The 18,976-nt window shown below is 39.8% G+C and overlaps 1 protein-coding gene and 1 long non-coding RNA gene across 16 annotated transcripts in view; one reads left to right on the top strand and one right to left on the bottom strand.

The window, feature by feature from the left end:
• MTERF1 (mitochondrial transcription termination factor 1) overlaps window positions 1–18,976 on the top strand; it is a 571,641-nt gene that overhangs the window by 517,399 nt on the left and 35,266 nt on the right. Inside the window, exon 13 of one of the 15 annotated variants that reach the window (XR_003679878.2) lies at window positions 12,516–12,630. The exons of the other annotated variants lie outside the window; for them this stretch is intronic. The gene's annotated coding sequence lies outside the window, so the exon portion shown is untranslated. Of the gene's footprint in view, window positions 1–12,515; window positions 12,631–18,976 lie in introns of those variants that run through there. 15 annotated transcript variants of the gene reach the window in all.
• LOC102987587 (uncharacterized) lies at window positions 9,814–18,927 on the bottom strand. The gene is made up of 3 exons (XR_003679887.2): window positions 17,754–18,927; window positions 12,964–13,023; window positions 9,814–10,720 (listed from the first exon to the last, which is right to left on the bottom strand). It is a non-coding gene; the product is annotated as an uncharacterized lncRNA (long non-coding RNA).

Raw genomic sequence — 18,976 nt, 5'->3', positions numbered from 1 at the left:
AATGTATTTTATTGAGGTATAGTTGATTTACAATGTTGTGTTAATTTCGGCTGTACAGCAAAATGATTCAGTTACACACATATATATATTTATATACGTTCTTTTTCATATTCTTTTTCATTATGTTTATTACAGGATATTGAATATAATTCCCTGTGCTGTACAGTAGGACCGTTTTGTTTATCCATTCTACATATAATAGTTTGCATCTGCTAATATTATGTTCATTTTATAGATGGGGGAACTGGGAAAATTATGGAATTTGCCAAGATAACAAGCTAGTGAGTAGCAGAATTTGAGATTGGAACCAGGCAGTCTTAACCACTCCTTCAACCAGATAACATAGAACAGTTATTAGAAAATTGGAAAAGTATGCGTTTGTGTGAATTCAGTTCTCAGTAGAATGGTCTGTGTATTTGATGGCCGATAGCATGATCAGCACCATATATGCTTTGGAAATGCTGCTTGCCAAGCATAGAAAAGTAAAATATTTGTGCTTGCTCTTCTGTTCCCAAGACAGATTTTATTAATTTCCACTAACATGTTAAGATAGTGATACTAAAAAAGTGAAACATAATCAAACCATTAGGTTAAGAGTCTACACAGGCATGACCCACCAATTTTCTGAACTGATGGTAGAAATTAATGGGTCGATGGACTTTAACCACTGCATGAAAACAACCCAACATGCCCTTGTAAATCATTGTTGAACTCATTACTCATTACAGATTGTACTTCTCATTTTCATGCCACATGTAAAATCTTGGCAAGATTTGCCTGACATTCAAACCGACTCTTCTCACTCTAGCATCACACTTTTCTGGTGTCAGCCCGCTGCAGGTGTTTCTCTATCACAGTGAATAATTACATCAAACAAAGACAAGAAATATTCTAAAGCTGACAAAACCACACATCTGAAATCTGTATTTCCTACCTCTTGGGAAATTAAAATCTACAAGTGTAGGGCCTTCAGTGCCCATGTCTTGGGGCCATTCTAGGTTTATAAAGAAAGATCTTTTCTTTGCAAGCCCACAGATTGCAATAATACAGGAAATTAAACTATATTTATAGACTGGACACCAGCACGCCAGCATGCTTTCTTAGCTCTCTGAATCTCCCAAAAACAAAAACACTAGCAATCAAAAGGGTGAGCAAGAAATGACAAGTGTTTTGACAGCTCTAGAATACTTTGAGGTATTTTTAGCATATTTCTGAGTCGTATTAGCTTAACCTGTAATAGAATATAAATGAGCCCATATGGCACAGATGTAATTATGTTCCATGCGAGAAATCCCTGTGGTAGGTTGAGGAGGGGGGCCGGGGGTGAAGAATACACCAACCCCACCTCCCTCCCCACCCTCTCCCCCTCACCACGTGTGCCTTCTGGAGGGCATGATTTACACATCATTTGCATTGAGAAGAATATGAAGAAACACAATGCTAACAACACGGGACTAAAAAGGGCAAGCGAAAAATTGGGGATCCCTGGGGGTGCTGCTCTCTGTGACTGACATCCAGTTAGGAGCAGAGGCAGCTTCCCCTCGGGATCACAGTTGATGAAGCGATCTTTGATTATGTGGGCACAGCAATCATAAGGCGTAATTATTATTACTGCAAGAGAGTGGGCAACACATCTCTGGGGAAAGCCTCTGTCACAGACACTTTGCTGACGCATGCTGGAAGCAAATGTTCTCCCAAGGATCATTTTCATTCCAACCTGATATTTAGCTGAAGCGTCTTTGACTACCAGTCATGCAACATTAAATATAGATTAGAGCCAGAGAGATGTTGAAAGTTGAAATTCACCGGAGGTGCACACTTGTGTCCTTGAGAAATAACCCGAATGCCGTCCAGATGTTGCCGCAGCAAGGCAGAAAGGTCCCAAGCTGCAAGGAGGCCACAACAGAGGAGAGGGGGGATGTTTAGCATTCCACCAGGCTTCTGTTCGGTTTATTTGTACTACATTAATTTAGCAGAGAATACTAACAGGCTGTTAGTGGTAGATGTTGCAAAGTGTTCACTGTCCGGAAAGAACGAAGAAATGCTTCTGTGCCAGGGAAGGGAGTAATTCAAAGCACGTAATTGATTTTCTACAGTTTCAAACTGTGATAAGACTAAGACCTAGCAACAGAAACATACGTTAGCATTTTTTGTCTGTGTTACTCAATGAATCCACAAAAAAGAGCACCCCCAAAACTCGTAGATGGTTAACTGGCTTTGAACATCTCACTAGATATTAACAGACACTTGCAGTGGAATTTGGAATAAAGTGGCCAGCTTTGGAACAGTTTGCAGAAGGGCAGCTGTGCTGTGCAAAGCAAAATCCATCCCCCAGGTGTGTGATGGGAACGCCTCTTCCATTTCCTCAACGAATTGCAAGAGAGAGCTGCGTTTACACTTGAGGCTTTCCATGTGCCCCCCACCCACCCACTTTTGAGAACAGGAATCAGAGGAAGGCTCTGGCACAAGCTCGAAGCATGTAATTGGCATATTCAGGCAACACTCTTGCTTCCTAGCAGTCCTAGTAAACTAGAGATATGAAACCAGTCACCCTAGAGGCAGGAAATGGAGTTAGAGAAGATAAGGAGGTGGGTGGCAGGCAAGGATAGGAAGTGAGACTCAGGAATTGCTTGCCAATGAGGGCTGACAAGTGCTGGCTTGGATGAACAAAGGATTTTTCATTCCACAGACCTTTAAAAATGGGAGGTACTGGTTAGCTCCTCGGGTCTTTCTTGGAAGCAAAGAGCTGAATTAGATGTCACGCTGACCCCCCCTTTCCAGCTCTAAGATTTTACCTTCCTTTCACAGGATTTCTGAATGTCTCTTCCACCAAAAAAACGGGAAAAACCAAAAGCTTTGTCTGAAGTTGCAACAGTCACTGGGGGTCTCTCATCATTGTGCTTCAGGGCCTAAGGTGATCATTAACCGTCAGCAAGGCAAGTGCCCCGAGGCACAAGAAAATGGAGAGGGGCAGAGCTAGCTCTTACCTTTTAAGCCTCCCTCCCCTAGCTCACGATGGAGGCCCCTTCTGCAATGCCAGATTCTTGTGTTTATACTGATGGCAGGAATAGATTTGTATCGAATAACTTTGAAGTCATGTTAAACAAATGTAATTCACCATAAAGAGGGGGAACGCCAGTCCCTACGGATCTTTGTTCCACTTATATAAGAACCCTGGAAACTGGGCATAAAAGGAACCTCAGGAAATATTGCCATACTCTATCCAATGGACAGCCCTTCCTATAACAGTTCTAGGGTGGGGGGTCGAGGGGTGGAATGGGAAATGTTTCACCAGAGAGGAGCCCCTTGAGTTGGATCGTAAACAGAAAAAGGATTTTCCTGGGTGAATGGGGCTGGGGGTGTCGGGTGCTGAGTAGGGCATTCCTGTGGTTGGAACGGCACAGGCAGGAACAGAGGCTTGGAGCTGTATATGGTCAGGAAACTGCAAATAGTCTGGTCTGGCTAGCAGGTAGTAGTAAGAAGAGGTTAAAATGAGAAACTGGACAGACAGATAGATGGTGGCCATCCTGAGGTGTCTCCTGCCACTGAAGTGTTCTGCATAGGGGTGGAGAAAGGATAGCACAGAGGTTGTAAGATCAGTTAGATGGGATTACAGTGGTCCAGACGAGAGAGGACGAGTTCCTGAACTAGAGCAGTAACAGTGTGCATGGAGAATAAAGAATGGGTAGGAGAGAAGTTAAGGCCACTGGACTCAGTGGGTTTAGAATGTGAGGGATGAGGGAAAGGAGGCATCTAGGATGATTTGCAGGAGGAGTGAGCAAATAATCTCCAAATCATTTGAATTACATCTCCAAATTGATTTGGGGGTTACTGGGGTAGCAGTTTTATGTTCTTGTGTTTTGCTTTTATTTGATTTGGGGGAGGGGCTTGATTTGGAATTTCCTGGGTATCTCCTCAGTGGGCGGCAGACGCAAGGCACATAGAAGAAGGACTGGGAAGGGGGCATCTGTGCCGGGAGCCTCGGGATTGTGAACAGAGGAGAAAGGGTGTTTAGAGTCACTGATAGACCCTTTGGGGAAAGTAACATGACAAAATGTATTAAAAGTCTTTAAAATTTTTGTGTCTTTTGACCCAACAAATTATACTTGTAGGAATCTATCTTAAGGAAATAACCAAACTACTCAAACTCTCTGCAAATGTTCACCTCAGCATTATTATAATGGGAGAAATTCTAAATGATCGATAATCAAGGTATAGTTATATAATTGCTTTAGAAGTAGTAGTTGATGCAGTTACACAAGAGAACAAAATAAGAAGCATAAAAATTGGAAAGGAGGAGGCAAAATAGTCATTATTCACAAATAAGATGGATGTCTATGTAGAAAACTCCAAGAGAATCAACTAAAAACTACTATATGTAACAAGAAAATTCAGTAAAATGTCAGGTTACAAGGTTTGTAAAAATGTTCACTGCTTTCTTGCATACAATGTGCAATCAGTTAGAAAATATAATAGAATTTTAAAAACCCATTTGTCAAGGGGGCATAACATGACTGAATAAATGAAAAGATATATCCTAATTGAAATGAATTTAATTAGCCTATTTAGGGGGAAAAAATGATTCAACAGCATACGTCAGTTCTCCCTAAACCAATCTCTAAATTTCACAAGTTCCTGAATAAAGATGGGGTTTTTGTTGGTGCTGGTGTTTTGGGGGTGTGTTGTTTTGTTTTGCTTTTGAATAGGAAAAGTGATTCTAAAGTTCATGGGAGGGGGAGAAGTCATTCAACAATAGCCTGAACATTTTTTTAAATTAAAAAATTAACACTAGTCTTATCTGCCATAATATTACAGTAAATAAAACCCTTGTGCACTGGTAATTAAATACATGGCCAGATCAACGGAAGAGAATTAAGAGTCTAGAAATAAAACCAAATACACACTGGAATTTAGCATCTGATAATAGTCCAGCATTGGTCTGGTCTTAAATTCCAAGGAGATGATGGCAGACAAAATATTTCAAAATTCAGTGGATTTTGAGTAGTTATTTGCCTGTTGGGGAATATTATAATTTGGTTCCGTTTTCACTGCAGTCAGGATGGGGAGTATATTTGTTTCAATACAATTGTTTTTACCAATTGATGTATGTAATTAAATATCTATATGTATTCCCCAAGTTTGTATTTGTATATAACCAGTTACCCAGAGAGCAGTATATGTGTGACATTTTTGGGCACCCAGAGAAACAAAGCCCTTACATTATCATCTTTAGCAAAAGGTTTGATAGGTGAGGCATTTAAAACTTCTGGCTAAAATAAGGCTTGGGGATTATTAACGGATTTAATTTCTGCAAGCCAGCCCCATGATACATTATCATGGCTAGCTAAGCATTAACTGGATTTTTCATCCGTTTCCCATATTGTTGGGCTCAACTTTAACTTGTCAGCTTGGGCAAATCCCTTAACCCCCGTAAGCCTCAGTTTCTTCCTCTGTCAAATCAAGGAGTTAGGAGAATTGATCCCTCCAGGCCCTTCTCACTCAAAGCTTCTATTATTCTGGGTATAGCAGCCGTCGCCATACCCTGTTGCACTAAGCATTAGGTGAAACAAAAGGAGGAGTGTGTTTAGCTAAAAACTGTGCGGACATTTTAAGGAAAGTTGTTACCAGTTAGGAACAATGGTTTCCAAGCTTTTTGGAGCCCGCAATTCTGTGTTGTTTTTTCTTTAAGAACATCTGTCTCAATATTTGTAAATACACTGACTTATAAATTATACACATTTATTGCTATATATGTATGTGTATATTTATGTATATATGTGTTAAGGTATACTGCAGTGATATATTATGTTCATTTAAACATATCCAAAAATATAAAACTAAAAATCCTAATATTTTCTTCCTTGTATATATCCTCTAGAACTGCTGGTTTAGAGAATAAAATTACTTTACACTTCAATTAGTATATTTAATAGAGAACAAGCTGGTAGAACCCAGAAGGTTTTTCTGTTTAATGGCAAAAAGAAAAAATACTCAAAACAATTTTGTTTTTCAGCTTGCCAGATGCTACCAATTAATTTGTGGTTGAGAGGCAGCCAAGTATGGTTTAAAAATTATCTTTGAATCTGAAGTCAGAAAACCATGTTTTGAAGCCCCATCTCCGGGGACTTCTACCCCTCTCCTTGCATCTTAATGCTTTGTGCCTTAGTTTCTTCGTGTATTAAATAGAGTTAATATTACATGCCCTACATAGCTCACAGAGTTATTGTGACTGATTAGATTATATACATAATATATATAATATATACATTGCATTATACACATGTGAAGTATAAGAATTATTATTATCAAGTGCACAAATAGTATAAATTCCAACCCAACTTAACCTTCTACAGCTGACCCGAGTCTTACATACATGTAACCTAACCAGAGAGTACCATGAACAGTATCCTTACGTTGAAAACCTTCTGAGAATAATGCTGACCTCATCTTTGTAACATGATTTGTTCCCAGGTAGACAACAGATATTTTGGAAATAGGGGCCCCCTACCTGTTCTGCTCACATCCTGCCCCCCCAGCCCCTCAATCTTAGCCACCCAGTGGCTGTCCACTTACCGTGCTCCCCCTGGCAGGATGGGACTACCCCTTCCTGCACACTGTCCCCTGCTCTGATGCTCTCTATGCCCCATTATCAAATTTACCTGCCCTGTGGCCCCTTCTCTCAGAACTTTGCCATCTCCTCACCAAGAGAACAGCATCCCTGGGCAGATGATATCAATCCCGATTACTGATGATAGGTTAATACATCAGACTCAGAGTCAGTGGACTGGCAGCCCACATGCTCTCGTATACAGCATCAACTCCAGCTTTATTTGCATGTCTGGGAGCAGTAGGGAGCTAAGTCGCCACATCTCATCTCCCTCGTAAAGGCAGTTGTTCAAGGAAATGGGCTGGGACAATGGCAGAAGACTGCATAGTTCTATCCATACCGGCCCTATGGATAGAGGAAGAGTTCAATTTCCAATGCCGAAACTTTTTAAAAGTTATAAAAGTCACTTGAAAAGAGCTTAAACCAAACAAGTACACTTTGCAGTGGAAACTTCTAGCTACACGTTAGAATTCACGAAAGAGAAAACATCAACCTAGTTTAAAAAAAAAAGAAGTCAACTTTGTGAATTAGGAACAAAGTAAATTAGGATCCTGATCTCCTGGGTACTCTAAAGAAGTTTTCTACCATTAGTGTCTTGACAGGACTGATGTGGGCCAGCTATGATCAGAAGCATTGTGTTTCTAAACTGAACCCCCATAAAAACATCCTTTTGGACCTTAAAAGACTACTATCCCAAAGAGAAGACAAAGCAGAGAGTAAAATCAAATAGTGAAAGTGAGGCATACCATGACTGCTGGGACAGTGTGACCATTCTAAGCAAGGTAGGCCACTTTGGGGTTGCCAGGGTGTGAAGAATAATTGACAGACAATAATTTTACAGACATAATTTTCTAGACTGTAATGTGGCATCAGGAAGTGGGGTACTAGGGTCAACATAACAATGTAAGTATTATGCTTCTATCTTGGCCCTGTCACTCTTATGAGACCTCATTCCCTTTACTTCATTTAGATGTGTAAGTTATATAATTTTATATTTTTTTCTGATTTAAAAAAATACACGTTTAGGGTAAAACTGCAAACATTACAAAACTAAAAGAGTGGAAGTGACAGTTCCTAGGAGGAACTACATGTGACTCTACATTGCAATTTGTCCAGGATGGTCTTATTTTACATCTGTTGTCTTGGCATAATTAGCAACATACCCTTCATTCTCAAAGTCATCCCTGTTTGGATGACAAATTACCTGTCACCTATTCATAACTCACACTCTAGACTTATGTATGTTAACTCTTTCAGTCCACTTCAAAATTCACTCTCACCCAGGAATTTCAAGAGCTCTGAAAGGTGTCTCACATGTACTCAAGACCATGACCTTCACTGCTCTTGTAAGATGCCCACCATTTTCCTCTTCCTGAGATGTGCTTCTGAATCTTGCAGCATTCACAGAACTTCTATGAAGCTTTCCTACAACCCCTCCGCTGCCCCATTGGCACTGGGCCACTTCCATTTAATGTCAAAACCAGTCAGTTCCACCTGCACTGATGATGCTGTAACATGATAGCTCTAAGTGAACCAAATTGACAAGCGGCCAAAGAGCCAACCCTTTCAGCAACATGAAGTGGCCACATGTTGTGGCCACATCTCCAGTGGTGTAGGGCACCCCCTTCATGGTAATGCTCTGTCAGTGCAGTGGGGAAACGTGATACTAGTGTCTTTCACAGCTTTTAAATGAAAACAGCATTCTTAGTGTTCATTCTCGGGCTTCCTTCTTGGTAGGCTTTAGGGAGGATTACATGGGGATCCATCCAAGGGCAGTACACTTATACGTCCCACTCCAAAAACTCTGGCACTAGTTTTCCACCAAGCGGGAGGAATTGACTCTCAGCCTAAGGTGAGCTGTTTTCCAGGAGGTGCCTTGGTTCTCATTAAAACAAAATCCCGATGGTGCCCTAGCTATGCAGTGTGATCTTATTTGCCACATGCAAGTATTTCTTAATCTATTTAAACCCTTGGTCCCCTTTCTCTTTACCTTTTGTCTCATTTGTTTCCCTCCCTGTCCCACCTTTTCTTGACAGTTTTCCAAGCCCTGTGGTTTTTTATTAGTGTAACGTTTGTTCATTTTGTTAAGTCTTATACTTTTTATTATTTTTTTATGGTGGTGGAAGACAGTACGGGGAAATATCTTTCTTGTCAAATGACATCTCTTTTCAACAGTAAAGTTATAGAGAACAGGATCATGTCATAGCACAGACTCAGCACCACATGCATATGAATCCTTAATAATTGAGGTTCTGGTTCTGAAAGCGCAACTGAGAATTTATGATAAATTCTTCATATTATTAACTTTTTAACAGAACATGAATATAGATGTCAAGATATTAAAAATATTGGGTTTGAGAAATAGAGATGTATTTTCTTTTTCATGACAACTGATAGCTGACCAAAGGGAAAGAGAGCAGACAAGAGCAGTAATTTTGTCTCTTTAGCATCTGCTAACAGAAAGCTTATTTTTCATTAGGGCTGCTTTATGTTAAGAAGTAAATCATACCTGAAAAACTTCAGTTTGGGTAGTTTTCCACTTTTTACATTTTTCTGCTTTGGCGTTCCAGAAGTTTCTCTCATCAGTTAGCTAAAACCCCTTGAATAGTACCTAAGATGCCCCAACTTTGAAATTCAGCATTGCAGCCTACAGTTGTGTAGACATTTCAGGGCAACAAATAAACTGTGACATGCTTAAATTCCAAATTGACATTTTGTTTATTGATCAATTATTATATTCCATATTTTAGGAGGTTTTAAATTTTGCTGAATGTAAGTCATTATTTGATTAGCTTATGGCAACCGGAAATGCTGCTATCAGAGAAATAATCTGATCTGCCTATTGCTTTACCTTCCCTGAAATAATGTCTCTTGTTATTTTGAGATAGCATAACCCCTCTTGTTAGTGACTGATCCAGTGATGGAACCACACAAAAGAATATAGTATTTAGGGCTTCCCTGGTGGCGCGGTGGTTGAGAGTCCGCCTGCCGATGCAGGGGACACGGGTTCGTGCCCCGGTCCGGGAAGATCCCACATGCTGCCCGTGAGCCATGGCCGCTGAGCCTGCGTGTCCGGAGCCTGTGCTCCGCAACGGGAGAGGCCACAACAGTGAGAGGCCCACATACTGCAAAAAAAAAAAAAAAAAAAAAGAATATAGTATTTGTAAATATTATATAATTGATCTAAAGTAGATTTGACTCAAAATTTTAGTCAGGCAGTGTGCTAAGCAATTGAGATATTGAGTAAAATATAAATATTGAGACTGTCGACTGGTAAGGGATAGAGACAGTGATACAAACTATGCCATGAGATGTGATGAGCTCTATGTTAGTGAATGTACAGGATGCTATTGGAGTGCATAGCTGGGACACATAGAGGGTCTGTAGGGGTCAGGCAGATATTAGGCAGAGGACATATATATTAAATGATGACATATTTTTCCAAAGCTATCTAAAGCTTTGGTGGTGGGTGGAAAGAGAGAGGAATGTAGTTTTTTAGAATCTTGAATTAGAAAAATAAAAATTTCCCAATAAATAATTTGACATACTGGATATTTTTTTCTTTGGCACTAAATACACAATTGCATTAAAAAGGCTAATGCACATATTTCACATTATCCTCCCATACACAGATGACATCAAACTGGTTGATAGAGTAGATGTGACAGATGACAGAATTAAAACTGAGATTTTTCGTTTTGGTCTGGCAAGATGAAGTTATCCTTTCCTGCAGGAAACAAGATTACATTTATCAGAGATACAAATAAAGGCTTACGTTTAGATTAGAAAGTGAAAGCCGAGGAAAACCTGGTTTCCAGAGCCGATGGGCACTCTGTACCCTGAAGGGCTAAAATCTGGAAAACGTTTTTTTCATTCTGGGATCACTTCTAAAGAGGGACAGTGACAAACCAACATGCATCCACCGTAGGGAGAGAGGTCAGGAGTGACTGAGAAAATCAACCTGACACACCACCCTTTGCTGAGTACCTGCTTTGTGCCAGGCACTGGCGACGTGAAAATGAAGACACTTCCCTCCTGTGAAGCCCATCACTGTCCACCGGGGAAGACCAACACCGAAACGAATCACATCCATAAAGTCTATACAATGGCTGCCTAAAAGGTACCATGGGAGCACGGAGAAAGGAAAATTAATTCTGTCTGGGGGTATTAAGGACCTACCAAGAAAAAAATCACATATGACTTTGGCCTTGAAGACTGCTGTTTGAATTTCCTCAGCGGAAAAGGAGGGCAGGACAAAGAGGGAGTGTAGATAAGGCCTTCCCAGGCAGAAGGAACTTAGAGGCAGGTGTTAGCTCTTCTACCATCTGGAGTAGTCAGCAATGGGAAGGACTGCATCAGGATTCAGCATCTCCTTGACATTGGAGGGCTCATGCCGAGAATAGATAATGACTGTCAGTAATGGATTCTATCTTGTTTTTAACCGTATGAGCATTATGAATTTTACAGTTTATCACTTTACTCTGGCTCCTAGAAAGGTCAAAGACAAAAATTTAATTCTCCTCCGGTGAGTGTACAAAACCTTATAATATACCCATTGCATATTAAAAGTTTCTACTCACCCAATATAGTAAGTTCTATTATTGGATAGTAATATTTTATATTTTTCTACATTTATGTTTTAATATACATTTTGATAAGCTATATGCATCGTTTTATTAATAGAGTTATATATAAAGAAATAAGTAAGCTATGAACTAGTTCTAGAGTCACTTTCCTTTTTCAGTTTATTCTGAGGTATGAAAACTATCATGAACTTCCTTCCTTTTTTACCATTGAATCAATTTCAAAATATTGAAGGAGGCAAAATTGAGGTTGTATAACTTTGAGAAATATCAAAATCCACTGAACTTTATACTTTTTAAAAGGGTAAATTTTATGGTATGTGAATTACATCTCAATAGAAAAAGACTGAAAGAATTAGTTGGAGCAGGTGGAATGTGTAGGAGACAGATGTAGGAGACAGATCAATTTTATTTTCCTGTAAAAGTCGTTAATCGATTATCACTTTAACCGTCTCTATTCATTCAGGCACTTCCTGTTGTAAATTTCTTTTTTTTTTTTTTTTTTTTTTGCGGTACGCGGGCCTCTCACTGTCGTGGCCTCTCCCGTTGCGGAGCACAGGCTACGGACGCGCAGGCTCAGCGGCCATGGCTCACGGGCCCAGCCGCTCCGCGGCACGTGGGATCCTCCCGGACCGGGGCACGAACCTGTGTCCCCTGCATCGGCAGGCGGACTCTCAACCACTACGCCACCAGGGAAGCCCTAGTAAATTTCTTTAAAAACCTCATAACCACATTTGTTTTCTGTACCCTTGAAATGTACACAATTTGTTATTTGGAAAGGATGGCTGTTTAATGACTTTTTTTTCTTCTTAGTCATGAGCTGTCCCTTGAATCAAGTATTCAGACTATGTATAGGTAATTAATTAGATCTAATATTTATTTTTGAAATTTAATATCCATCTTAGACCACAAAAACATTTTAATAATAAAAATGCTGATCAAAAAATTTCCAGGGGCTTCCCTGGTGGCACAGTGGTTAAGCATCCGCCTGCCAATGCAGGGGACACGGGTTCAATTCCTGCTCCAGGAAGATCCCATATGCCGCGGAGCAACTAAGCCTGTGCACTACAGCTACTGAGCCGGCTCTCTAGAGCCAGCCAGCCACAACTACTGAGCCCACGCGCCACAACTACTGAAGCCCACACGCTTAGAGCCCATGCTCCACAACAAGAGAAGCCACAACAATGAGAAGCCCGCACACCGCAACAAAGAGTACCCCCGCTTGTCACAACTAGAGAAAAGTCTGGGCACAAACCCAACGCGCCAAAAGAAAATATAAATAAATAAATAAATAAAATTTAAAAATTGTTTTCCATATTCCCTAGCTTGATGCTAACGTGGCATTCACCCTTCCTGGAGGAGGTATTTCTTCCCAGTATATTCCCAGCACAAAGGAAGAAGCTACTTGAAACTTTCCAAGCTCCAGTAAATTCTATGGAATAAAATTACTTCATTCTAAAATGAAGTGACCGTCCTCTCCTCTGTAACTATGATTATTCTTCCCTATGAAGCAAGTTCTTAACATGCTTAAGACAACATGAGTTTAGATATCTTAGGTTTGGTTTTGTTTTTTTTTTTTAAATCTTGTAAAATCAGTTGGGATATATTTTAGTCCTGTGTTACATTTCCCAGTTACCTAGATTAATTGATATGAACAACAACAACGGTGCTTCGAAGCACTTGAGTACAACAGTGGAAATGATCACATTTCTTAGTTAATGAATGAATTGCTCTTTCATAAGGCTTTGTTTATGGAAACGAATAGAGTATTACCTTGATTAGTGACTTCCCTGGAAAGGAAGGGCCTTCTAAGACGTCAGTTGTACTAAAAACCTAAACAAACAAAATGAGAACGGATGGGAAGCTGAGTTGCCTGAGAGGACTCCATGCTCAGCTCCTGCCAATGGCTGCCCTGCTGAAAGCGAAGAGGCCCAGCCTTGGGGTAACCAGAACCTTTAGAAATCCCTCCTCTGCCCACCCATCAGTCCTCCACCTGCTGCACTGTTTCCTTCTCTGTGTCACTGTCAGATGCTGTATGTAAGCAAGAGAGAATCTATACACTTCTCCTTCCCTACCTCGTGATCAGTGAACTGATTGGACTCTGAAAGTCTTCTAACTAAAAGAATGCCTCTAAGTTAACCTCTAGTTATGGAATTACAGCCCTATCCTTTTTTAAAAACTTAAAAGAATTTTAGACCTGGCCTTGGCAAGGGGCCCGTTGGGCACACCAGGCTGACACCTGGCTGTTCTTAATTTCGATCTTTAGGGATAAAGACAGGCAGGCTAGGTCAACTCCCTACTGAGAGTTCTAAAAAGCTAGTTCTTATACTTTTCAGGCTCTGAGTCCAGTGACGTTTCCACACTGTCTTTATAAAAGGTTTGTAGATAGGAAGAAGGGCTAGGGGCTTGTCTTGAAGTTGTGTTTGCTAAACCCTTCATACAAGCTTGAGAAACATCAGTTGTCCCTATCAAAAACTGAGGAAAGACTGGTGGACCAGAGAGAGGGTCCTACCGGCACTGCCACTTCCGTGTTTGTGGTGACCGGTTCCATCCAAGGTCCTACTGACTCTACTTGGGTCTGCTAGTGTGTTCCTTCTCTGAGCCATCTCTCTTCCTGGACTGAGCACTATTGGTCCTTTACTCACTTCCTTAACTTTACCTAACTCAATGTTTCAAAAAACACCTCAAAAACCACCAGTGTCAGAAACACCAGAATGGAACTTTCTGAACCCTATCGTCACCCTGGCCAACAAAATCAGAGTCTCTTAAAATGAGGCCAGAAATCCTCATATTTAATAAGCTCCTCAAGTGATTCTACTCTACACTCAATTTTAAGAATTCCTAGTATTCCATTGCCACCTCCGATAAATATATTTTGAGGATCATATGGTTTTTTTTTAGTTAGCATTGAGTGAGCTTTCACTATAACTTGCTTTATCTGAGATCTTCAAACACACCCCATACCTCCTATATTAATTCAACTTGACTCTAATGAAGCTGTATATTATTAAAAACATCTTTATTTATAGAACTATTACTGCATTCAAATGAGCTTTGGTCTGTTACTGAAAATTATCCCTACTTGGGAAAAAAAAGTTATAGAGAGGATGAATGGTGTAAATTTTAAAAGAGAATAAATGATAGAGGTATTTGATGATAACTTTGTATATGCTAACTCATTACTGATTTCTAGAAATTCTCTGTATCTCTATATAATCCCTGAAAATTCAGATGCTTGCAAATAATACATATTTGGGGATAGCTATGAACATTTGAAATCCTTCTTCTTAAATAAGTTGCTGAAAAAGGCATATTTTTTTCAGACATATTTATATGGGAGGAAAAATGTACTTTTAGCATAGATATATGTATATATATATACATATATATGGGAGGAAAATATGTACTTTTAGCCATAACAGTCTAGGTAGAAAAAAAATCTTGCAGTTGGTTTCTAACATAGACTAAAAATTACATTTTAGAGAACATTTTTAAGGATGCATTTGTAATGCTAGAAAAATTTCTTCTCCAAAAATGTCAACATAACATTTTAAACTAGGACAGGCGTACTCATTACCTGAATTTGTATAAAATGCAACCCAGGCAATTGAGATTTTTCTTTTTCAACAAAATGTTTAAATTAAAGATGATGAGAAAAAATTTTCTCTATGAACATGGTGATAACTTCATAAAGAATTAAAATCTATAGTCACAGCTAGAAATACAGATCGAATAAATAAGAGATGAGGTTAACTAGGTAAACTATTTCTCACATCCAGCCCTTCACCGAAGGGCAAAAATACAGTCACTTGACAGGTGTGTTTCTGATGGAAACCATAGAGTTATATCACTTGTAATTTAAAAAATAGTGGGATTATATTATTCTTCACTTAGAAGAAAATGTTTGACATTAGTCAATCACTATCTCTTTCTGACCTATTTCTGGGACAGACACACACCATGAATCTAGAGAGAAATGTATTGAAAAGACATATAGGGTGGGTAGCAAAGAAGAGGATCTGTAGCAGAAAGAAGAAGAAAGATGACATCTGGAATATAAAGAAATCTGGTAGAGTTAGAGGATTAGGACCGATGTGCAGACCACTTAACAGAAAATGGGGTGAAGGGAGAGGAAATCAATGAGGAATTGACCATTGACAGAAACATACTTTGAGAGAACAAAATGGAGAACAGAAGAAATTCAGGAAGCCAGTTTCTAAAAAATGGAATTGTAAAGAATGAGAATGTGATGGGAATACTTCTTAAAAAAATAAGATCCTCTAGCTATTTCCAACAGCTAAACATAAATGTGGCAGGTAGAAAAATGATCCCCTCAAAATGTCCACGCTCTAATTCTTGGAGCATTGTCCTGCATTGATCTAATCATATGTGTCCTTGAAAGCAGGGGACCAGTCCCAGCTGGAGAGAATCAGACAGTGAGAAAAAAGACCTGATCCAATGTTGCTGGTTTGAGTATGGGGGAAGGGGCTCAAGAGCCATGGGGAGCAGCCTCTAGAAGTGGGAAAGGCAGGAAAACCGATTTTCCCCTAGAGCCTACTGAAGGAAACATAGCCGTGCAAGACCTTGATTTTAGCCCAGTGACACCAATGTCATACTCTGACTTATGGAATTGTAAGACAGTAAATTTGTGTTTTTCAAGTTTGTGGTAATTTGTTACAGCAGCAATAGAAAAACCGATATACTAGACCCTCGGGGGTCACCAAGGCACAAAAATGGCTAGCTGCTCTTTCTATACAAGGAAATAAAGAAATGACCAATCAACTGCTTTGATATAAGCCCTCAACCCTGCTACACTTCAAGCATCAAAATATATTCAGTATGTTCCAATAGTATCAAAGGAGCATTTTCATAACCACTATTGAACAAGCTCCCTTTGGCAACATAGTCAACAAGGACAAACAAAGGACTCCTGCAATTCTTCAGTTAGTTATCAGTCTGTAGAAGAGTTTATTTCTGAAAGGAAATTATGATTCTCTTCCTGGTCATGATTTAGAGTAGCCTTGAAGAACTGCTGCCATGTTACCCAAGTGTACAACCTACCAGTTAGGTCAGAATTGTTAGCAGCCATAAAGAAATTGAATTTGAAACAGTGTATCCCAAGGTGGGCATGAATGCATAGAAATACACTTATGCTTTAAGAGCAATATCACTAATATACAGAACATTATTTGTGTCATTTAACCTTAAGATTGCCCATTAACTTAATCTTTATCTGAATAAGTCTTGTAAAACATGCTTAGCCTGAAAAGAGGATGCAGGAACAATATGGCATTAGTTTGCATTTTCAGTTTCCATCAGTGATAATGGTGAGTTATAGAAGGAGGAAGGGAAGGGGAGGGCACTTGGGTGAGAAGAGCAAGGAGAGGGAGAAGGGTAGGGGAGAATATTAGGTAGAAGAGGAAGAGAGAAAAGAAATACACAGTGAGGGGAGGAAGACTAAGATCTGTAGATGACTCTATAATGCTAAAAATGCCATTATATACTTTATTTCTTTAATCCTCCCCAAAACCATATGAATTAGTAAAAAGTTGTTATTATCACCATTTTAGATAAATGGATCTGAGGCTAAGAGCTCCTTGAGATTCAAACCACGTCTTGCAAATCCAAAATTCTTTCCAAGATGACATTAAACTTCTTTGCGTCCAAGTCCCTATTACCTTGAAATTGATTTTTTTTTTGAAAAGGAGGAAGATGAAAGGCCATATTTCCAATCCAGGATTATGGCCCTATTTGAGAGATGTGTCCATTCAGCTAACACTTTACTGACTCCCATGAGAGCTAGCTCCAAGAAAGATGAGCTGACTGTGGTTTTCATTGTATCCCTTTCTTTTTCACCTCTGCCAGTGCCAAATGACCCCAACCTGTCTGCCTTCAGGACACAAAGCATCCCATCCCAAGCTGCGTCTCACATCTACCCTAGCTTCATTAATGAACAAATGGACAGTTCCTGAGGCACTTGTGTCACTCTATGAGGGCTCTCAATCGAGTGTCTGCCTGTGAATTTGTCACATTTGGACCTAGAACATATTCTTAGCCCTCTTATACTTCTGACCTTGAAACACTCCTGGAGCAGAATTCTTGTCCCAGACCAGCCCTCTCAAACAAGACCCTCCTTTCCCCTTATGAGGACCCAAGCCCAGTCAAATAGTGCAGTTGCTGCACTGCAGACTGGTTTATCCTAAATTTAACCAGAGTCTCATAAAAACTGGGAAAAATCCTATGTATGTCCGGGAGAACCCAAGTGTAGTGACAAAGCCAGAGGGCAGGGGCTGGGAAAACCGCAGAAAGGCACCCGTCACCTTGGGTCCCTTCAGTGACTGGAACGTCCTTTTCCAAAAGTGGGGGAGGGGAGTAGTCAAAGCTGAGAAAGAGCCTTCAGGATGTCTCAATCTCCTCCTTAATTAGCTCATTGTGAGTGATAATGAAAACCCCTCGCATTTGTACAGAGCTTCACTGTTTACAAAAGGGTTTTCATGTCTATTATTTCATTAGTGTCTCCATTTGACTCATGAAATCTTGTGAGTCGGACTCACCCAAGGTACCTTAATGTTCTTAGCCCAGTCCAGACTGCAGCCCAGGTTTTCTGCCTCCCGGGCCAAGTTCTTCCTCTGTATCGTAACACCTTCAATGATGCAGGGACATATGTAAAGAAAATGGAGATGTGGATTATGAAGTGTAACAGCATAGTGCTAACACTTGAAAGAGATTTTTTTCAATAAGCTTATTTAATGTAATTTACAGATTTTTTTCCACTGAAATTATGATACTGTCTGTCCTTGGCTAGATTTAAAGCAGATTTATTTTGTTGACTGTTATGGGCTGAAAGTTTACTTCCCCCCAAAATTCATATGTTGAAATCCTAATCCCCAATGTATAGGTATTTGGAGGTAGGGTCTCATACGTATGACTGAATCTGCTGGCACCTTGATCTTGGACTTCCCAGACCCCAGAACTATGAGAAACAAATGTCTGTTGTTTAAGCCACCCAGTCCATGGTATTTTTGTTATAGCAGACCAAGTAGATGAAGACACTGACTACAAGGCAATATCATCAGGCTATTCATCAATGTAAAACAAACTTTGCGGGTCAAAAGTAAAGTCCATGCTGTAGGCATAAGTAAATCCATATTTTTCTCAATCCTATTTTATAAATTTAATATGTTTCATTATTTAAAAATGTGTACTCACAATTTTAAGTATTCCTTTAGAGCAGTGTTTCTCAATTCTGGCACTTTGAATCAGATAATTCTTTGTGGTCAGAGGCTGTCCTGTGTGCATTGTGAAATGGTTTGTAGCCTCTGTGGCCTCTACTCACTAGATTCCTGTAGAAACCCACCCACCCCCAGTCATGACAACCAAAAATGTGTGCAGATATTGCCAAATGTCTCCTGGGGGCCAAAATTGCTCCCTATTGAGAACCAAGGCTTTAGAGTCTAATGTGTAGGTCTCTCCTGAAATAACTACTTTATCTGCCCATCTTTTTTATTTCTTTACCTCGAGTTTAATTAAAAGATAGCAAGAATAGTGTTTTGTTTCAACAACAAAGGCGGTGAAATTTTATGTGCATTTATAAGAAGATTGAGAGGAATGGATGAATCAGAAGGATGACAAGAAGGATGAAGTCAATATAAAAAGGGGTGGACCCTATGGAGAACAGTATGGAGGTTCCTTAAAAAACTACAAATAGAACTACCATACGACCCAGCAATCCCACTACTGGGCATATACCCTGAAAAAACCATAATTCAAAAAGAGTCATGTACCA

The sequence above is a fragment of the Physeter macrocephalus genome, chromosome 5 (assembly GCF_002837175.3).
Source record: "Physeter macrocephalus isolate SW-GA chromosome 5, ASM283717v5, whole genome shotgun sequence".
Lineage (NCBI taxonomy): Eukaryota > Metazoa > Chordata > Mammalia > Artiodactyla > Physeteridae > Physeter > Physeter macrocephalus.
Note: the sequence above shows the minus strand (reverse complement) of the source record. Positions and strands in the feature narration are given on the sequence as shown.